The sequence below is a fragment of the Sinohyriopsis cumingii genome, chromosome 8 (assembly GCF_028554795.1).
Source record: "Sinohyriopsis cumingii isolate HCF-2022 chromosome 8, ASM2855479v2, whole genome shotgun sequence".
Taxonomy (NCBI): domain Eukaryota; kingdom Metazoa; phylum Mollusca; class Bivalvia; order Unionida; family Unionidae; genus Sinohyriopsis; species Sinohyriopsis cumingii.
The window spans coordinates 11,809,362-11,829,988 of NC_142968.1; the positions used below are offsets into that span (position 1 = coordinate 11,809,362).

At 40.7% G+C, this 20,627-nt stretch overlaps 1 protein-coding gene across 2 annotated transcripts in view; it reads left to right on the plus strand.

Moving 5' to 3' along the window:
- LOC149792980 (uncharacterized) overlaps positions 1–20,627 on the plus strand; it is a 132,331-nt gene that overhangs the window by 14,822 nt on the left and 96,882 nt on the right. The gene's annotated exons all lie outside the window — the stretch shown is intronic.

A 20,627-nucleotide genomic window follows, 5' to 3' on the forward strand; every position in this document is an offset into this window, starting at 1 on the left:
ATCCAGTGGTGACACATCCGTAAAAAAATTATTTCTCTATTTAAATAACTATTTATTGTCAATTCATGTCTGTATTACTTCCGACATCTTGAATTTCTCCACGCACATTATAGCAAGGCTGACGGTATCTTGAATATTGTTAGCCCTTTAATGAAGCCCCTATATGACATCTTTAGATTTCGCACACACTTTTGTTATTTATTTTAACCTCGATAATACATTTTAAGAATTAGAACACACACACACACACATATGCTTTTCGGATTTATTAAAGCCTCGATGATACATCTTCAGAATTTCTACACACATACATTTTTTTGTGTTTTATTCAAGCTTCGATAATGCATGTTTAGAATTTTACGTACACACACATTTGGGGGATTTATTGAAGACTCGATAGTACATTCTTTAAAATGTACACACACACACGCACACTTTTGGGATTTATTGCTGCCTCGATACTACATCTTTAGAAATCACACACACACACACACACGCACATACACTCGTTTGAAATTTATTTAAACCTTAACGTACGTTCTTCGAGGGGGGCCCCGAGTGGGTTCGAGTCCAAGGCTCGGCTAGCGTGGGTATGTGGGAAAGCCTGCCAGTAGCTTCTCGTGGGTCGGTGGTTCTTCCCTGGGTTTTCCAGGGTTCTTCCTCCACCAGTTATACTGGCCGCCATGTATAGCCTATCTTGTGCTGAAAAATGGCGTTAAACCCTAGAACAACAACAACGTTCTTCGAGCCAGGGATAAAGGACATACACTTTACTATTATTAAATACCACGCTCGACATATGGCCAGGAGTTATTTCTTTCAGGTAAACATTTTTTTTACATCATAGCAAGCCAATAATTTCATCAGCACCTTCTGCTCTTCTTTTCCAAGAAAAGTCTGACTAGAATCCATTGTATTTGACAAACGAATTTCCATGCAATAGTGTTTTACTTCAAACGACGACTTCTTCGCTTTCATTGTTTCCTTGTTTTATGTATGTATGTATGTATGTATGTATTAGGAACAGGACATTCCTGTCTAGATTATATTTTTTACATGCCATTGTAGAAATTTTAAAACAAAAAGCAATCTGTCGATGTCGAAAAGGCATTGGACACTGTTCAGAATATGGCGTTGGAAATAAACACGACTGGTTGTTAAAATTTTTTAATGTAAACTGCTGGGTGTAATTAGAAATAGGAGTGGCAAACTTCAGTCATGTGTATATATCAATACAGATCATGTTGTATATCGTCGGGGTGGAACAAGACCAGGTGAAAATCGTTCACCGACTTGTTTGGAACAAATAATTATGATGAGGTGTTTGCTAGCGAAAGGTTGTAACGGCGTGAACCTTGAACATATATAACTGAGAATGGAGATTTAAAGAAAATGATTTTAAAAAACTGCTAAAAGTTAGGTCAACACGATCTGTTTTTCTTTTGTATTAGGTAAGATATCTTTGGATTTAAATATACTATTGCCTTTTAAACAAAAAGGTTCAAAATGTTTTGGCAAAAATGTGGATAACTAAACAGAATTATAGGGCATTATTTGTCAGAACAAACGATTTTGAAAATTGTCTTTACGACTGGATTTACAATTAAATGTTCTGATAATAGTGGTTAGCCGACATTGTTATTTGGGTATAAGACCTGGGTTTTTAATTAATTCTGATTTTTTGGACATGTGGATACTGATTTCTTGCGAAAGGTTTCGTTTTCAAGGCAAAGTCATGGAGAGACGGATGGATTTCCTACATGTATTTATTATCATAATTAGAGATGGTATATTTTCAAGCTTGATTTGTTACTGGCAAATGAGTAAGCTTTTAGAATTATTATATACCATTATGTTACGCGAATCAGCTGGTATATGCTGTTTTAATTTTCATTTCCTCATCAAAGAAATTGTGTGATTTAGGTCTGAATACTGATCGTTATCTCCGTACATAACCTCTTTTGGTTGACTAAGTAAAGAGTCACAATGAAACTAAAAAATAAATATATACTAAAATTGGTTTCTAGTGCTTTTTATGAAAATAAAAAAAAAACTTAATTCATACCATATTGAAAAATGTTAATTTTAAGCATTTTTAACACGTATGCTACAAACATACTAGCAGCAGGGGGGGCGAATCCGACATTTTGTCCAATCGTTATTTTGCTTAATTAATACTTTCTGCAACTCAACGATCTAGTGTCGTCAGCGCCTGGTAAAAAAAAAACGACGTCGTCGTCGGGGGATCGTCCAATCGTCATTTGGTTTAATTAACACCTTCTGCGCGCCGATCCCCAGCGTCGTCAGCGTCCGGTAAGCACATCGACGACCGCGTCGATGTCATCGCCCCCCCCCCCCCCTGCTGCTAAGTGGCTACTTACAACTAACCGAATATTTGGTCAAGTCCGATACGATATCGTGTCCGAGGATCATGTAAATTTATCGTTACGAATCCATGTGGGGTCGACTGAGCATGACTAAAAAAGTTTCGAAAAACATTGAAGTCCATGTCACTGCCGCACCATGTCTGCCAAATATTTCGTAGCGTGTGTGTATCAACGCCGTTGAATACGGCAAGAATATTACAGTTGTCTCTGATTACTTTTGGAATCTGAGTGTATCGTTGAGTGACATATATCACGTCGGTGTTTTTATGCCTGCCTCTGGAAAATATCCTAGCTGGGTTTTTTTGATTGTCTAACATAACATCATCGTACACGACTAGATTGTTAACGTCGCCATCAATATCATCAATGCCCGGTGCATCATTGATATCTGTAATAAACTCAATAACATTTTTTTTAGCTATCGCTGATGCATTCTCGTTGAAATCTTTTAACACCTCGTAGCATCGTTAATCATCTACGCTAGGAGCAACCAAATACAACTTATCCCACTTCATCCATCTCATTATTAAATTGAGTAACAATTGCGTCTTGCCGGATCCAGATGGTCCGATGATAATCATCCGGATCGAGTTTGGTAACGCTGCAACATGCTTAACTGGTTCTCTTGTTTTAGTCGCCGAAAAATCAATTATATTCATATCTCTATACATAAATTATGGATCTATATTGTGTGAAGTGTAGAGTACGTACTGGCACAAATGATATGACAACCGCTACAACAAGAAATAACAGATCGGCCCTTACTGGTAAGTGTGCACAATGCGGTACAAAGAAATTTAGATTTATTTCTATTGAACCCGGGGATGTTTTAAAAAAAAGCGAGGAGGTGATATTGCAGCCAGGTTATCAAAACTCCCCGGAACACCGTGGGCAAAGTATCCAGGAGAAAAGCACCTCCCAGGATATAGCTACTGTGGCCCCGGAACACGATTAGATATCAGACTCGATGATCAAAATCAACCCAAACCCGGTGAGTATTCAATAAATGCTATCGATAAGGCGTGTCATGCTCATGATGTTGCTTACAAAAGTAGCGATCTGCAACAGCGTCATATCGCGGACGTAAAATTAATTCACGCGTTAAATGCTATTCCTGATAAATCCGTCAAAGAAAAATTAGCCTCATGGTTGGTAAAATCGGCTATGAAAGGTAAATTAATGATGGGTGCTGGTAATTAATAACAACATGGAATCCATCTATTATTCTCCGAGAGGATACTGGAAGGGGAAGGCCGCAATTGGTAAGCTTGCAAGCGCTGCAAAGGTAACAAAGGCCACTGCGGCTAATTGGTTATCCAAACAGGCTATATGGCAAATCTATCTACCACCGCCTAAACAAATCAACTTCTCGCGCTTTGATGTCAGCGTACCTAATGAAGTTCATCAGGCTGATATACTATTTCTGCCGCATGACAACGGTTACAAATACGCGCTAACCGTAGTTGATGTTGCGAGTCGATACAAACAAGCGGAGCCGTTAAAAACAAAGTCAGCAACTGAAGTGGCCGATGCGTTTGAGCGGATTTACCGAAGGGGTCCTCTGCGCTGGCCAAATCTATTACAAGTTGATCCTGGCAATGAATTTCGCGGCGCTGTTTTATCAACGCTGAAACATCATAGCGTCGCGATACGACGAGGTCATACTGCGCTACATCGTGATCAGGCAATTGTTGAACGATTCAATCGGACTCTTGCTGAACGGTTATTTGGATATCAATACGCGAAGGAATTCATCCAAGAAAAACGATCTCGTGAATGGGTCAAAAGGTTGCCAGGCGTAATTGCAGCGTTAAATAACGAGATTACCCGAGCAATCAACATGAAGCCCAGCGACGCGATTAAATACGAGTATATACCCGGAAGATCAAAAATAGATAGCGTTTCCAAGCCGATTTTCGGCGATGTTACCGTGAGATATCTGTATGAACCAGGAGAGCTTGAAGGCGGTAAAAAAAGGGCTACCGATCCTATTTGGAGTGTTACCACACATAACATATCAACGATAACACGATCAACTGGTAGACCACCGATCTACAGACTGGATTCAACTGCTCCTCAGCGCGGATTTACTCGCGAGCAACTACAAGTGATACCTGACGATACTCAATTACCCCCGCGTGGTCTTAACTAGCGCCGTTGCGTCTATTACACTCAAGACAGGTCAACCTCACATTGTTTTTAACATGAGCGAGACTGTTATCGATTCTGTCCACGGTAAATTGGCGAGCGTCTTTATCCGAATAACGTCAGCGCATTACACAATTACAACTTGCGCAGTGATTATTCTGTTGTTGTCGTAACGCAATTATTAATTCGGCATCAATATCAAAACGCCGCTGTTTTTTTTATCCTGTTGGCGGTAACCCGAGAGTTTTCTATCAATGACGCTTGCATCGATGATGTCGTTGTCATTGGTGACTCCGTCACTGACTCCGTCAATAACAATTCTTCGAAGCTGATTTATCCTTCGTACTCTGGACACTGCAAGATAGACTAGATTTGACCATTCGATGCGATTATCAACTATCCAAACAATTGTGTCCGTGATAGTCAGTCCCTGCGAGGAATGTATTGTTGTTGCGTATCCTAGCGTCCACGGGGATTTATCAGCACGTAGCGCGTCCTCAACGACGCTGATATCAACGAGCACGATATCATTCAGCACGAGAATTTGTTTTTCTGTCCGGCCTGGAATTTCAACTTCAATGTTCTGCCGCCGTGTGTCCGCGGGTCTATAACATAACGGCACTGGGCGCGTTGGAAACTTTTCCTTATGCAACGTAAACAACCTCCGCTGAAGTGTGTCTCTGACTATCTTTCTACTCGCTACAATCAAATCGTTTGGTCTCCATGTTTCCCAGAATTCATTTAACGGCGTTTCCGGAATCACCTCGCGGATTATTTCACATTGAATTCTATTCGGCTGTAATCTGATTAATTTTTTAACCTCGCGCAGTTGTTCATCAAGTGCCCGGTAATCAGTATCGGTTTCTTCATAATAGTCCACAAACCCGCTCAACCAATCATGTGGACCCTCGCCGACAAATGGTGGTGGTTGGCCATGGTCGCCACACATGATCACCGCTGTAGTCGCGCGCAGCAACCACTCAAGAAACATTTGTAAAACATCTAACGAAACAGTACATATCTCATCCCAGATGATAACCTCAGGAATAAATTTTTCACCCATTCGATCAGGAGTCCACTCACCGCCGCTGTATCGAAAAAAGCTGTGATAAGTAACGGCGTCAACATTTCGTTGTTTTATCTCTCGCGCTAGTCTATGGGTCGGTGTAAGCACGATTATACTTGCCCGCGTTCGAAATAATTCAATTGCCCGAGTCGTCTTTCCTGACCCGCCACAGCCGCTTAAATAAACCGTCTTGTGTCTACAAATTGGATCAGAACACGATGGTGCATTAGACCATTCTGACAATTTATCACCGCGTAAGTAGTTGTTCTCAACGGTGACATCTGCTGACGGGGAATAATCGCGTCGTATTTCATTTTTAATTCTCCATGTACCCCAACTCTCGTCCGGACTAGTAAACTCGGCTACGTTTCCCTTATACGCTACGTCAACATAAAATGAATCAACGGCTACTCTAACCGCGGTATCGGGGAATCTATTTATCATCGAGAATAAATTGATAGCGGCATAACCCAGCATAGACGCCCTCAAATGCGGGTATGCCGGGCTGTCTCCATCACTGTAGGTAACAACTGTACCCAACCTCGTTCCATTGGACAAGAAAGCTGTTTTGCAGTTCACGTATCTATTTTTTGCCACTGCGTCCTTGATTACGAAATCATGTTCTGCGTCATCTATAATCAGCCGTGAGCAATATCGTTTGTAGTCGTGGTTTTTTCCACCTTGTGTGAACTTACCAATTATTCTTCTACCGAGATCTTTTGCCTCGCGGTTTCGTTGGTTGAATATCCTCCTGGACCATTCGATGATATATTCCTCGTCGGCATCAATGTGTTTTCTGGACTCGTCAATTATGCTATCTAGACGCTCCGGTTCTGGTAACCAGACTTCAGTCTGCGCCCGGTATGATATAATCGCGTCACTGACAATCAACGAAACTAGCATTTTACGATCAATCATATACCGTAGCAGCGCTATTGGCAGCCACTTCTTTTCAGCCATGTGTCTACCGATCCAAATATAGCAACAGCGATGGAGTCCTGCCGCGAATTCAAATGATACTACGCGAGCGAATCCGGTTAAATCAAAATCAGGCAGTGGTCCATTAATAGCAACACGAGTCATTTCATGACTGGGGTGTCCAAATCGTCTAAAGTACTCAGCGGCGGATCCATACCCGAGAAAACTCGCTGGATAACAGGCAACCATATCAACCGAGATCATAGCGTCGCGGTTGTATTCAGTGTTCCATAATCCACCGTGATAATACTCCAAACAACTGGATTGTACATCCGGCAGAAATTCCTTGCGCGTTGGTCTCCACGCATTTTTCCTTGCTGCAACATGAGCTACAACCGATGGAATCGTAAAACAATTTGTTAGCAGTTGTTCATCATGCTCTTCAAATTCCATGGCGGTTTTTTTCATCCTGTTGTGAAATGCTTCAGTGCGATATAATTCACCGTTTGGTCTTACAAACTGATCAAAGGTATCCGCATCGTTTTCAGCGCTGCGAAGTAACCACACTGATACAGGGTCGTTTTTACACAAACAAGCAATAGCATCAAATAGTTTCCTCTCCGCGAGAAAACCATCCCGGGAGAATTCTTCGGGTATATACTTTACTGTTCTATCCCGTGGAAATATTGTGATCGCGGGCGTCCATGCGTGTTCGTTATGATCAATAATTTTGATTGCGGCCCCATTTGATTTATACTTCGATTCGTATAATACTTCACCGGTTATCGTTGTAACGGTTATTGGAAATCTCAACGACGTTTCTAATCTCGCTATGTCGCTGATGGTTGCTCCACGCTCTTTTACGGTTAGTTCCCACTGGTTGATTTTGCTACGTCGTAAATCAGTTAATTTGTTTCCTCGACATGCATTTGTAAAATGCTCTATTACTCGTTCTGCTACACAATTTATCCCCGTTGACTGTTTCATCGGTTTCAGTTTTCCGATATCAGGTTTCTTATTTAACGGGTATATTCCATAAACAACTGCTGTTTCAGGATACGCTCGTTCATAGTATGGTCTGTCAATTCCGGTTAACAACCCCGGCTTGGAGTCGCGGCTGACAATGACTGTTTTCTTGTCGCTGAGAACTGATTCAAATTTATCACGTATGATCCAATCGCTGATTCCACCCGGACAATGAATTTTACTCTGAAGAAATACCTTTTACCGTCAAGTTGTGATATTATCGTTGCCGCGCGTTTGTCGTTCATGGTAGCATCAACAACACCATCAATTCGAAATGTTGACCAACTATGAGATGCACCATCACGCTTGAATTCATTGATACAATCGCGTATTTTACTCAACAGGGTTTTATCGTTTATTAACGCTTTTGGTGTGTCCTTGAGGACTCTATCGAGATTGAATTTAATATTTTTCCAGGGCTTAATTACTGCTAATCTCTCAAACTCATCCATATAATTAAAACAAGTATTTAAATAAAAGAATATAGTATAATGAATAAATGCAAATGGTTGATGATTGGGTCGACAACCCCGTGCAATAAATCATGCAGAGGTGAATTCTGCGGGTATCATTTACAAAGCGTTCGTAATGGTTCTCTTGGCCCCCTCCCGTGCTTGGTTTGCCACGTTGGTGTAAGAGGAAAATCGCAGTTGTGTATCAATTGTGTCGGAAAGCGATACAGAGAGTTAAAGCGTTATTACGATAAACGAATAAAAAACGCCGTCATCGACCCCACCGCAGACTTCGTCATCAAAGCTCCTCAAGACTACATTGAAAGGTTTATAATTAAACCAAATAATGAATTAGACAAGCAGTATTATTATACAAATGGACCAAGAGTTCAGACCTCACCCTGTGTTTGTTAATTACGAGGCATCTCGCGACGGCGTTGTTAGAAATTGTAGACTGAAGAAGCCGGTTGGTACCGTAAATAATCACGGATATTTGATATTTGGTGCCGGGAAAAAAATCTGTCTTGTTCACAGGGTGGTATATGAAACGTTTAACGGACTGATCAACGACGGTCTCGTTATTGATCACATTGATGGATGTCCTCAAAATAACAGACTGTGTAATCTAAGAGCTGTTACACCGAGTCAGAATAACAAAAAAGGTAAAACAGGGAAGCACGCAAAAAAAACAAAAAGTGTCAAATCGTTTGATACAATAACGCACGAAGAAAAAATATTTCGCTCTATGAATGCGGCTGGTAAATACTTCGATATTTGTAGTAAATCAGTTCGAGATGTTGCGGAGAATATAACTAAAACAGCGATCTCAAAAAAGACGGGTCACAGAATTCGATTTTTATATATAACATCAAAGGGAGATAACTCGTTTTGTGATAGCGTCGCATGACAAGAGTTACGTCCCTTGAAGTCCAATTAATGTTGCGATTAATTAATCATTTTACGATGAAAACTAATGAAATACACGCTGTTATCTAACAGCTGTATTCTTTTTTTTAGTGTTTTATTTGAGTATTTGGTTTCATTTTAATGCCGTGAAACACCATTAATAAGTATTTAAGGGTTTAACGATTCAAGGGAATTCAAATTAACACACACCTTGTGACTGACGCCGCTGTATTAGTCACTTTATATATAAGATGACTCGTTATAAGCCTGGGGCTTTCGAAAGCCAATTCAACTAATCAAAACTAACCCACGCTCTTGACCCAGGCGTGTGGTTGTCTTTTGTTCACAATCATGCAACCGGGTTAATTTAATTGGGTTGCTTTTGATTGGTTGAATTGGCCGTAGAGTTCCGCCCCGCCGTTTTATGTTTGTGCTGTCTTGTGCCGTCCCATCATCCATCAATCATTTCATTGTAAATATATCTATCCTTAATTAAGTACATGTAGTGACGTCCCCCAAGCATATCTTCTGGGCGGTCTACGATGACGTTTGTCACCCTAGGCCTCCCTCCCGGAGATGTATGTTTTGGGGTTCCCTTGGGCTCAGATGGATGCGAAGGCACCCAAGGGGTTTGTCCTTAATTAAGTATATGTATATGCCTGTAATCTGCCACAACACTCGAGTGGAGATTTATGGCATTGTATTGTCCATGTATGCCTGTAATCTGCCACAACACTCGAGTGGAGATTTATGGCATTGTATTGTCCATGTATGCCTGCAATCTGCCACAACACTCGAGTGGAGATTTATGGCATTGTACTGTCCATATAAAAAACGGGGTCAAAAATGACCCCCAATAATAACTTTAAACTTAAATTTTATTAAAATTTTTGATATTAGAAATAAGATGTTTATAAGAATATGGATTCCCAAGACATCAATAATATATTAACTGAGATTTCAAAATTAAAAAATCAAGGAATTGTATTATCTGATAGGCTCAACAGCGAGGAAATATTATCCGATTATGAGGCTATAAACGAACAATCGAAGCGAGGGCGTTTTACGCTAGCCCGCGAGTATTCTTTTATAAAACGATTACAACATACAATTAATGAGAACCTGTATGGCAATGACGTAAGCGTATTCATTGGGTTATTCACTGCCGTTGAAACAATACGAAAAAAACTCGGGCAGCTTTATGAAAAACGCCGCGAGATCTCTAGTAAGATTAAAAACATTAGGAGGATTATAGACGAAACCCCCGTGGGAGCCTCAGCTTGAAGTTACCTGTGCCCACGTCGCGTGACGAAGTCGGCATACCAATGTAACATTATATACATGTGATGTACACAATGACACCATGGAAAGACCCGGCGGAAAATTTTATTTGAAATTGCGGATCAATTTACAATAATGGTAGGTGAATCACTTACTACTCGGCTAGCCAGAGAGCGGCTAGCAGCGCTTAGAAAGTTTATACCGTTACGAGACAGAGTGAGAGAGAAACTTCAAACGCGACAACAAATGCAAACTGATTTTGCTGTTGGAAGTGAACAGTTATTTACCCCGGTAACTAAAGCGACTAAGGATGTTACGGCGGCAACTGTACCCGTTCTTGGTGCGCTTGAAAAGATAGCGGCAGAGACAAAACAAACAAAAAGGTCTTTAGAAACACTCCCTGCAAAAATAGCGGCTGCTACAACACGGAGGCCACCACCACTCGCTATAGCCGAACCACAAGAACCTTATGTTACAATGGCCGACGAAGAAGAACTAGGTGCTACTGCGAAAAAACCAGAAGAAGAAATACCCGAAGAAATACCCGAAGAAACACCGGAAGAAAAAAAGAAAGAGGGAAATATACCCCGTAATGTTCTTAAAAAGTCCGCAATAGATCAAATTAGAGACATCGACGACGATGAGGAATTAATTAATTTTGTTGTTACAACATCAACTAAGAACCTTCGAGATGAGTATATCAATGAAGGTTACAAGAAAAAAATAACCTCGACGGAGAACTGGGCAAGAATAGTGTATTTAGCGAGTAAACATAGAGACGCATTACCACATCGTGGTGATCCCGATTACGATGAATTCCTCGAGAAAGTTAAAAGTAGAACACCAAAAAGGGGAAAAGGATACTCTGTTGGTAAAGAATCCTACGGCGTTACCTGTCCTGGTAGTGTTCTCAGTGATATATCACGGCTGAAAGTACTAATCGGAGGAAAACGAGCTGGAAATAACTCTACGGAAATAATCAATGAGGCCGCTGATATTTGCAAGCGGTTATTTGCAGGCGGTATCATGGACATTAATGCATATCGAACGCTCATAGACGAGCTCGTGGATGATTAAAATTATAAAATTATAAAATTATAAAATTATCGTTTTTGTTAATTTTTGACTGTTTTTTGACTGTTTTTGGCCATTTTTTGACTGTTTTAGGCCATTTTTTGAGGGCAAAAACCCAAGGAAATCATTTAGAGAAAATCGATGTTTTTCTGAAAAATCGAGAAAAAAACGACTATAGGCAACCAAAAATGACTAGAAATCAAGAAAAAAACCGGATTTTTATCGAGGGCAAAAACCCAAGGAAATTTTGTCAAAATTTATTCCGGTTTTCCACACGGCGGTGGGAAGGGGGTCAATCACTGGTGATCACAATCACTAATTGGAAAACTGGTGTTTTTAATAAGGATGATCATACACTACAACCACGATAAACCAGTACTCGTCTACGTGGTAAACTCGCGATTGCCTGTTTACCGCGCGTACTATGGAGATGGTCTCGGTAGCACCATTGCGGGGTTATTTACAAGAATGGCTCCAAAAGTAGCGCCGTTAGCCAAACAATTAGGAATGAAGGCTATTGATGTTATTCGTGATAAGGGAATCGATGTTGCCGGAAAGGCGCTTTCAGCCGCGCGGAACAAACTAATGTCGTTGGTGAAATCCAGGAGAAAAAAACAGATGCCATCAACGACAGTGATGCCTGCGAATGTCAGTAAAGTAATAAATAACGCCGTGGAAGAAAAATTAGAGTTGGCGACATCGCCATCCACCGATGCGGCAACCAACGCGCTCATGAACGCGATAGCGGGAAGTGGTCTACGACGAAAAAATCGCAATTGAAAACACCGACATGAATAATAATAGAAATGTTTGCGCGAACCGCTGATCCCGCGTTTGATATGGACGCCCCAGTGCGCAGGGATGATTCTGTCCGTGATTATCAATTTTATTCTTATTATGCAGCGCAACCTGACCTACGATCGCGAATTGAACTTCAAGTCCAAGATACCAGTAAATATTTTTTGCCGTGTGAAGCGTTTATCGAAATCGAGGGAGAACTCGTGACAAATGCTGCCGATAATGCACCATACGCAGATGACCATCGTGTTCGAGTTGGCTTCGTCAACAACGGTATCATGGCGTTATTTGAGAGCGCCAGATATCTTATTGACGGGCGAGAAATTGAATCAATAGAACGCGAGGTTGATGTTGCAACGACGATAATTGGGTTGGCGAGATACTCGGATGATTATACAAGATCGGCGGGCCCATCTATAATGTTCGCAAAGGACACCACTAATAACGCTGATCATCTTCAGTACATCAACGTGCTGGTGGAAAGAGATACCGCAACTGACCCACAGGCTGAAGCAGCCAATCCAGATCGCAGAGCAAGACCAGGCGTTAATTTCAATATTATAAAAAGTCTTAACGATAATTTTAATCTAGGGTTTGCAGCACGAGTAGGAATGTTGCAAGGACCACGCCGAAAGTTTTCATGCGCGATTCCACTCCATCACATATTTGGATTCTGCAGAAATGTCAGGAAGGTTATCTATGGGGCTAAGCATACAATCGCGCTAACGCGAAGGGGCGATGATAATAATGCAATATGGCATGCTGCTGGCGTCGCTGCCGGTAAAGTCATTTTAACTAAAATGGCATTGTGGATGCCGGTGCTGACTCCATCAGTTACCACGGAAGCACGATTGTTAGCATTTATGGAACAGGGAGGAAAATCGTTGTTGAGTTGGCTAGCGGTAACAACTGATGCTAAAGAGGATAACGTCGCCGATACGTTTACATGGCACTTGGCGTCAAAACAGGGTGTTTCAGCCCCGCGTCATATATTCATAGCGCTACAGAATAGGGAACGATTGGGTAATCAAGAACGCAGCCATATGATATTTGATCAATTAGGAGTCAGGGATGTTTCGCTGAGAATAAACGGACAACAGGAACCATCCGAGGATATACAGCTTAATTACGGCGACAACCATATCGCACGTGTGTATCATCGATTGCTGTCATATATGGGTCGTGATCAAAACGTCGACACTGGTTTGCAAATATCACAACTTGATTTTAAAAACCTGTATCCGATTTATTATTTTTCGCTGGAACATCTTGATTTAACGAGACAATCCGTCGTTGATATACACTTCCGAGCTCGTATAGCCCCGGGTGGTGTCGATTATAGAGCGGTTGCTGTCATTCTCAGCGATAAATCAATGCTGTTGGAAGGCGTTGGTGGACGAATGAGAATCGTTGATGCGCCAGTGGAAAACATGTAATTGAAAACACAAACGCGTTTACAATAAAATGTCGTATAGTGTTGTCGGCGTAGAGTTGACTGATGGTCAAGTCAAGAAATTACGATCAAAGTCGGCTAAACAATGTGGAACCACAATAACGCTGAAGCCGTCACAGATGGCAGGTGGTAATCATAAGATATCGTTGACGGCGCGTCAAATAAAACATTTCAATAATGCGATGAAGAATAAAAAGGGTGTTCAAATAGATTTTTCGGCCGCAGCGATTAAAAACATGGAAAAGACCGGTGGGATATTTCCGCTGTTAGCTGCGATTCCAGCGTTGATTGCCGCGGCGGCCCCAGCAGTGGCTAAGGCGGCTGCGTTAGGAGCCGTTGGTACCGCGGCGGGAATGGCATTGAAGAAGGCAACCGGGAAAGGCTATAAAAAAAAACGACCCGTAGCCGGAAAGGGTCTAAGACTACCGGGGACCCCGTATTCATGGTACTCGGGAAAGGGTCTGAGACTACCGGGAACCGTTTAATGACTCAGGAGTCAATGACTCCCATGTCTAATTTTGATTTAATAGACGCCGCAAACGCGCTAGCGATAAAAAACTTCAGAGGTGTTTTTATGAGGGATCAATTACCGGCGGCACCAAGGAATATTGAAACCGGCATAATTAACCTCGATGGGTCCTCCGGAGCGGGGACTCATTGGGTTGCATACGCGATTGATCCGCGTGCGATCGTCTATTTTGATTCATACGGGTTAGCCCCGCCGAAAGAGTTCATGCGGTATATCCGGGCGTGTTCAGCCCGGGCTTTTTATTCCACGCTGCCAACACAACAATTAAGTGACCCACCGATATGCGGCCGTGAGGTATTGAACGTACTCGCGGCGATTTCATCATCGCGGAAACCACCTCATGTGGTTGTAAACGAATACACTAGTGGGGTCGTAGAGGCCCGGCGGGTTAATTAAAAACACTGTTTTTTTTTACAATAATAATGATTGATATTTGGGGACGACCGGTTTCGGCGCTGAAAAAATCCACGGAAACACTCGCCACCGATGACGTAAAAAAACTAATTGAGGATGAAATCGCTGATACGTTGAATCTAACAAGTGTTGACCCGGGCGAAATAGTTGTATTTCAAGACCGCCAGGGTAAACTGAAATCCAGTAATGTGTCGCTGAATGACGTTTTAACACGAAATAATGATGCCGCCGAGAACACCATCGCGTTGTATACCGATGACGGACGACTTAAATCAGGTGAATCTATCTTGACGATAAATGGAAAAATAAGTACACTTGGCGACAATTATATATCCGTGTCGAATTCGTTAAAAAATACTATTTCGGAGTTTACAACGCTGTCGGGCCAATTTTACACGTTACGAAAAAATTTTAACAGGGCTGATAACACCATTGATAAATTCTTTGGTAAAAAAAATACCAGACCGGAAGAAATTACAATAACTATAAATGATATCACTGCGTATGGACAGGAAATAGGAACAATCAAAACTGATGTTGAAACGAACAAAGAGGGGTTATACGTGCATACACGGGAAATAGGAACAATCAAATTTGATGTTACAGCGATCATAAATAATGTAGACGCGCATACACTGGAAATAGGAACAATCAAAACTGATACTGCAGCGAACAAAAAGAGTGTAGACGCGCATACACTGGAAATAGGAACAATCAAAACTGATGTTGCAGCGAACAAAAAGAGTATAACCATAAATTATTATGAAATAGGAGTAATTAAATATGATATTGCAGCGATTAGAAACAAACTACCGGAAATGACAAAAATAAAAATCCCTCATGAAAAAACCATCAACATAGTATACACGATTCAGCATGAATCATTCGATTGGACTCCTACGAATGATACAGTAAATATCACCGCAATTGTTAAGGGCATTTATCGATTGACATTGATTTCAGCGATGCAGTTTAATATATCATCGTCGAGTTCATCCGGGTTTAACAATACAATATCAACAATCATTGACAAGAATGCAACCGAACGGTTTATAATTAAAGCCGTTGATAGCAGTCTATTTAGGGCAAACATTACATGGTATGTGGAATTTGTAGCGGATCTAAGTAATTAAAAACACTAGCTCTTTTAAAATAAAAATGACCACCAAGGTAATTGAATCAGAGGTATCACCGACGTCACATCAATATCGATTCAATACCGTAAAAGAATTCTCCGCGAATTTGAAAACGCTTTCCGAACAATACCGTGTAAAAATAAAAAAATACCGCCGAAAAATAACCACCATCGACGCGGTCGTGTACTCGGTGTCGGGTATAGTAGCCGGTACCGGTGTTATTTTATCCACGGTGACCATGATAGCCCCGATCGCTGTTTCAATTGCTATCTCCGCGGCGACAACAATTGCTGGAGTCGCCAACGCAATCACTAGAAAGATATCATCGTGTTCTCAAAAAAAACTCAACGAGTATACAGTAAAACATCAAATAGTATCCGACGCGTACTCGAAATTATCCGAGTTGATCTCGTTGGCGATAGATAATTCGTTTATATCCGATGCTGAATTCTCCACGATGGTCCAGTTGTATGACTCCGCGATGTCAAAAATCGAGGATTTTTCAACTGGAAGCTGGAAACCACGTGGCTGAAACAACTTCAATGGGCTTAAAACATTCTCCTGAAACAACTTCAATGGGCTTAAAACATTCTCCTGAAACAACTTCAATGGGCTTAAAACAAGCAGGTTGTTAATATTCGGTGTTGAAATTAAACAATAGAAACGACGAATAATAATAATGTCGCTGAACCCCGAAGGGTTTCAATTGCTTCAACGGATCGCGGAGAACACCACTCCGGTACAAACAAATATGATATCGATAACGTCAACGAAGCCAGAATTCAGTGTAAACTTCCCTTCTCCGATTCCAGTAAAGGAAATAGCGCTGGCAAAATTGCGAATATATCACAGTTGGCCTAATATCCGAGCGGAAGCATTTAACGGACAACAACCTAATAACTCGCTAGTTTTTGCATGGACAAATAAAACCGATGGGACCCCAGACTGGAATGAGGTTACAATACCAACTGGGTCATACCAAGTAGAACAAATCAATAAAGAATTTCAACGCAGGATAAAATCGATCACAGGAAAAGAATCAAAAATCGCTATTACGGTTCATGAACCGACGTTATCGTCAACGATTGAAATAAGCACACCGGGGTATATGGTTGATATTTATAACAGTTCCATAAGAACCATACTAGGTTGGCCTAAGAATCCACCTAATGAAATCCCCGCGTATTTGCACACGAATGCGCAATCGTATCATGAGATTAATCCCAGTTATCTGGATGATTTGTCTATTATGAAAAGCACGTCATTACCCAGTAGGTTTTTATTTCATAACAGGAATATCATACAATGGTATTTTCCGTATAAGGAAACTCCTGAATCGCAAGTCATATTAACAATTATTTTAGATGATATCGATAGTTTTTTTAGCGAGATTAATCGTAATTACCAATTGCAACTAGAACAACTACGGAAAACAAAAGCACGAAAACACGTTGAGATGTTAAATCAACTTATATCAGACATGGAATATATCAATGAACGATTAGTTAAAATAATATCCGATAACAGCGATGGTAATAAACAAAAATTCCTAACCGAGTATAATATCACAGAAGCCGATTTACCCGATTTCAAGTTTTCAGGATACAACGCGCCAGAACTAAGAAAGTCTCTTAATGATTTTCTCGGTCCATCAACTATCCTCAAACACGATAACGGAGATGGTGGTAGGCATATTGCTCCATACAACGTAAATATCGCATCGGTGATAGCAATCAATCTAGTGTGTGATGTTATCGAAGGGAGTTACCAGGTAGATACCAAGCAATCAAATCAAGCTCAACAGGGGTATATCCTTTATTCATTTTCACCAACGGCCCCTCCCGGATTCTTAATCGTTGAGAGTCCGATTAATCCGGTCTATATGCGATGCCATGATCGGTTTTTAACGAGAATTAATTTTAGAGTTACCGATCAGTCAAATAACCTAATTGACCTACAAGAGGAGGAGTTAGTGATCACTCTGTTTGTAAGATCATTGTAAGCAGCAGGGGGGGAATGACATCGACGCGGTCGTCGATGTGCTTACCGGACGCTGACGACGCTGGGGATCGGCGCGCAGAAGGTGTTAATTAAACCAAATGACGATTGGACGATCCCCCGACGACGACGTCGTTTTTTTTTTACCAGGCGCTGACGACACTAGATCGTTGAGTTGCAGAAAGTATTAATTAAGCAAAATAACGATTGGACAAAATGTCGGATTCGCCCCCCCTGCTGCTATACTGAACCATTATATAGAAGAGGTCGTGGATTCGAACCCCGGTCGAGTCATACCAAAGACTTACAAAAATGGTACTAACAGCTGCCTCGCTTGGCGCTCAGCATTAAGAGGTTAGTATTACGACTGGTCGGCCTGGTGTCAGGATAATGTGACTGGGTGGGACATCATGCCACGTGCCTGCGGCATGATGCCCCACTGCTAGACATCACTATAAACTGCCACACTGCAGACATCGTAGCGATATGACTGAAAAATTGTTAAAGCTACGTTAAAAATCCTAGTCACACACACACACACACACACACACACTAAACCATTCTATAAAAGTTCCAAAAACAAATCAATGGTTTATTATTGAAACCGGAAGGCGGCAACGTCTGGATTAAAGAACTAAAAGAATTACGCATCATATATAGATTTTTAAGATTTTTGGTATCAATATTTTGTTGAAAAAGAAAATAATAGATAGTACGAACTATCTGATAAATGATAATACATACAAAATAATGAGTTGCTATAATGACACATGTGTTAATGAGGTGATTCTATTAAGTAAATTATTGACCAGATGTTTAAGTCATTCTGTTCTGATGTAACCTCATAATAGTTAAGTTTATTCATCCCATTTTGTCACAAATATTTCAAAAATCGTTTGGAACATCTCTCGTTGTACCTAACTGTTTCTTCCTTTTTTTGTCTCCTATACCAACACCATTAATAATTTGCATTTGTACGTAATTTCATTGACCCCGTGTGACGAAGCGGTCTAAAACACTTGTCTTTACCGATTACTGTCATCTCACTTATGTCCGCCGGGGTTCTAGTCTTTGCTAGGGCGATGTGGGTATGTGTGAACGCTTGCCAGTAGCTTCCCGTCTGTTGTTTGTTCTTGCCTGGGTTTGCCCTTGATATGTCTTCACTGGTTATAATGGCTAACATGGAAAACCTATCTTGTACGGAGAAATGGCGTTAAGTCCGAAAACAAAAAACACCTTAATTTCACGTGACTGTTGTTAGACCTCAGCTGCAAACAAACTTCTGTTTAGTTCGCTTCTAATTACAGAGTTGACCGTCGTCACGGAAGCAATCAACGTATTTAAAAAAGACTGCGGGCATCGTAACGTGACAGGCCAGGATTGATTGCTCTTTTGACACAGAGACATGTATGCAGTTTTTATAGTTCGTTTTTAAAAATAAAGTTTGAGAATAAAATTAATCAGCTCTCAGGGAAAAAAAAATGTATCATCTGTGCAGTGCAGATTAAACATGCTCTCTTTTGTTGTATGATGCAGGAAAAAATATAGGTTTTGACTATATCTGGTTGGTTCAGACACATGCAAGCAAGACCTATCTTTAATCCATTTAGATGCCAATGGGGTCCCGGAAGCGCTGATACATTATGGACATTGCTTCGTCGTTCTTGGCTATTTTGTGAATGTGTGGTCAGACAGATCTACATTACTCCAATGCAGGTATCTAAACTTGTCATATCGTTCCTGATCGGGCGTAGCTCTTCAGCTTCATCGCAGGTAAAATATTTATTAACAAATCGCTACTCTCCTATTGAGTATGACGCGTTTCTGATTGAGCAGGATTCTCAAATCCTACGTTATATGTGAGCATGTTTAAAACAACATGATAAGATACATCCATCTATATATGTTTTTTTGCTGCTAAGCGTCAGCTACACTGGAATGTACTATTTCCTTCCAGAAAATAATGTGTGATATATAGACGTTTCATTTGACAGAGATGTAGACGTGAGAATAATTGCAATTGTGTACGAGAAAGCAACATCTCTTTAGCGTCTGCTGGAATCTCTGAATAACGTCAATTTATATGGGGATAACATCGTATTACACGTTTGGATTGATAGATCAAAGGATAGGACTATCTACTCTAGAACATATGTAGTGACCAGTATTACGTCCATAATCAAACCCGTTACACCAAAAATGACATTTAGCAGTATGTGATACTGACTCAGGTTATTGGATATACAGAGAAATGCGTTACTATGGAAGAGAAGTAATAACAACTTTCTTTCTGGAACATGACTTACCAAACTACGTCAATCTTGAAAACTATTGCACACAAATGACACAAAACGAGGCATAAAGACTGGGTGAGAGACAGTAGAGTGATATTTTGCAAGAAGAATATTAGAAAAATGCCTGTGGTGATATAAAATTATCCGTCAAGCATTGTTTTAGTGCAACAAATAATTTTAAAAAAGTAGATTCTAGAGAGCATTTCTAGAAAGAAGACCTTGCCGGGATTTTGACATATTGGAAAGTACCTTTGATCCGTTGAAACGCCACATGGTAAGATAGGATCAAATTCGGCCAAAGTCAACCTGTATTTCATACATATTTTTATCCATTTTGACTCTATATGAATAGTAGACTACATTGACTCCGTTTGAAACGTAGACTACATTGCCCCCATATGAAAGATAGATTACATTTCCCCATATGAAAGGTAGACTACATTTGAAAATGGTGCCAAATTTATAAAATCCTGTAAGGAAAAGAGCTGCTGGATATATAGCTATTGTAAATTAATTATGATGGGCGTTGTTATCAACGTGGTCACACCTGAAACGCACGTTTATTACAAATACATGGTCAGACCTTTTGAGCTTGTAGAGACAAGCGTCAACGCTCTCAGCTTTGCACCGCCTTTGTCAAAAGTATGCGCTCTGGTTTCTGTGTTTGCTAAAATACCATTGTATAATATTAGAACGAAAATGTACATGCGTTTCGTTGTCGTGGACAAGGTTTTTCGGGGGCGGGAT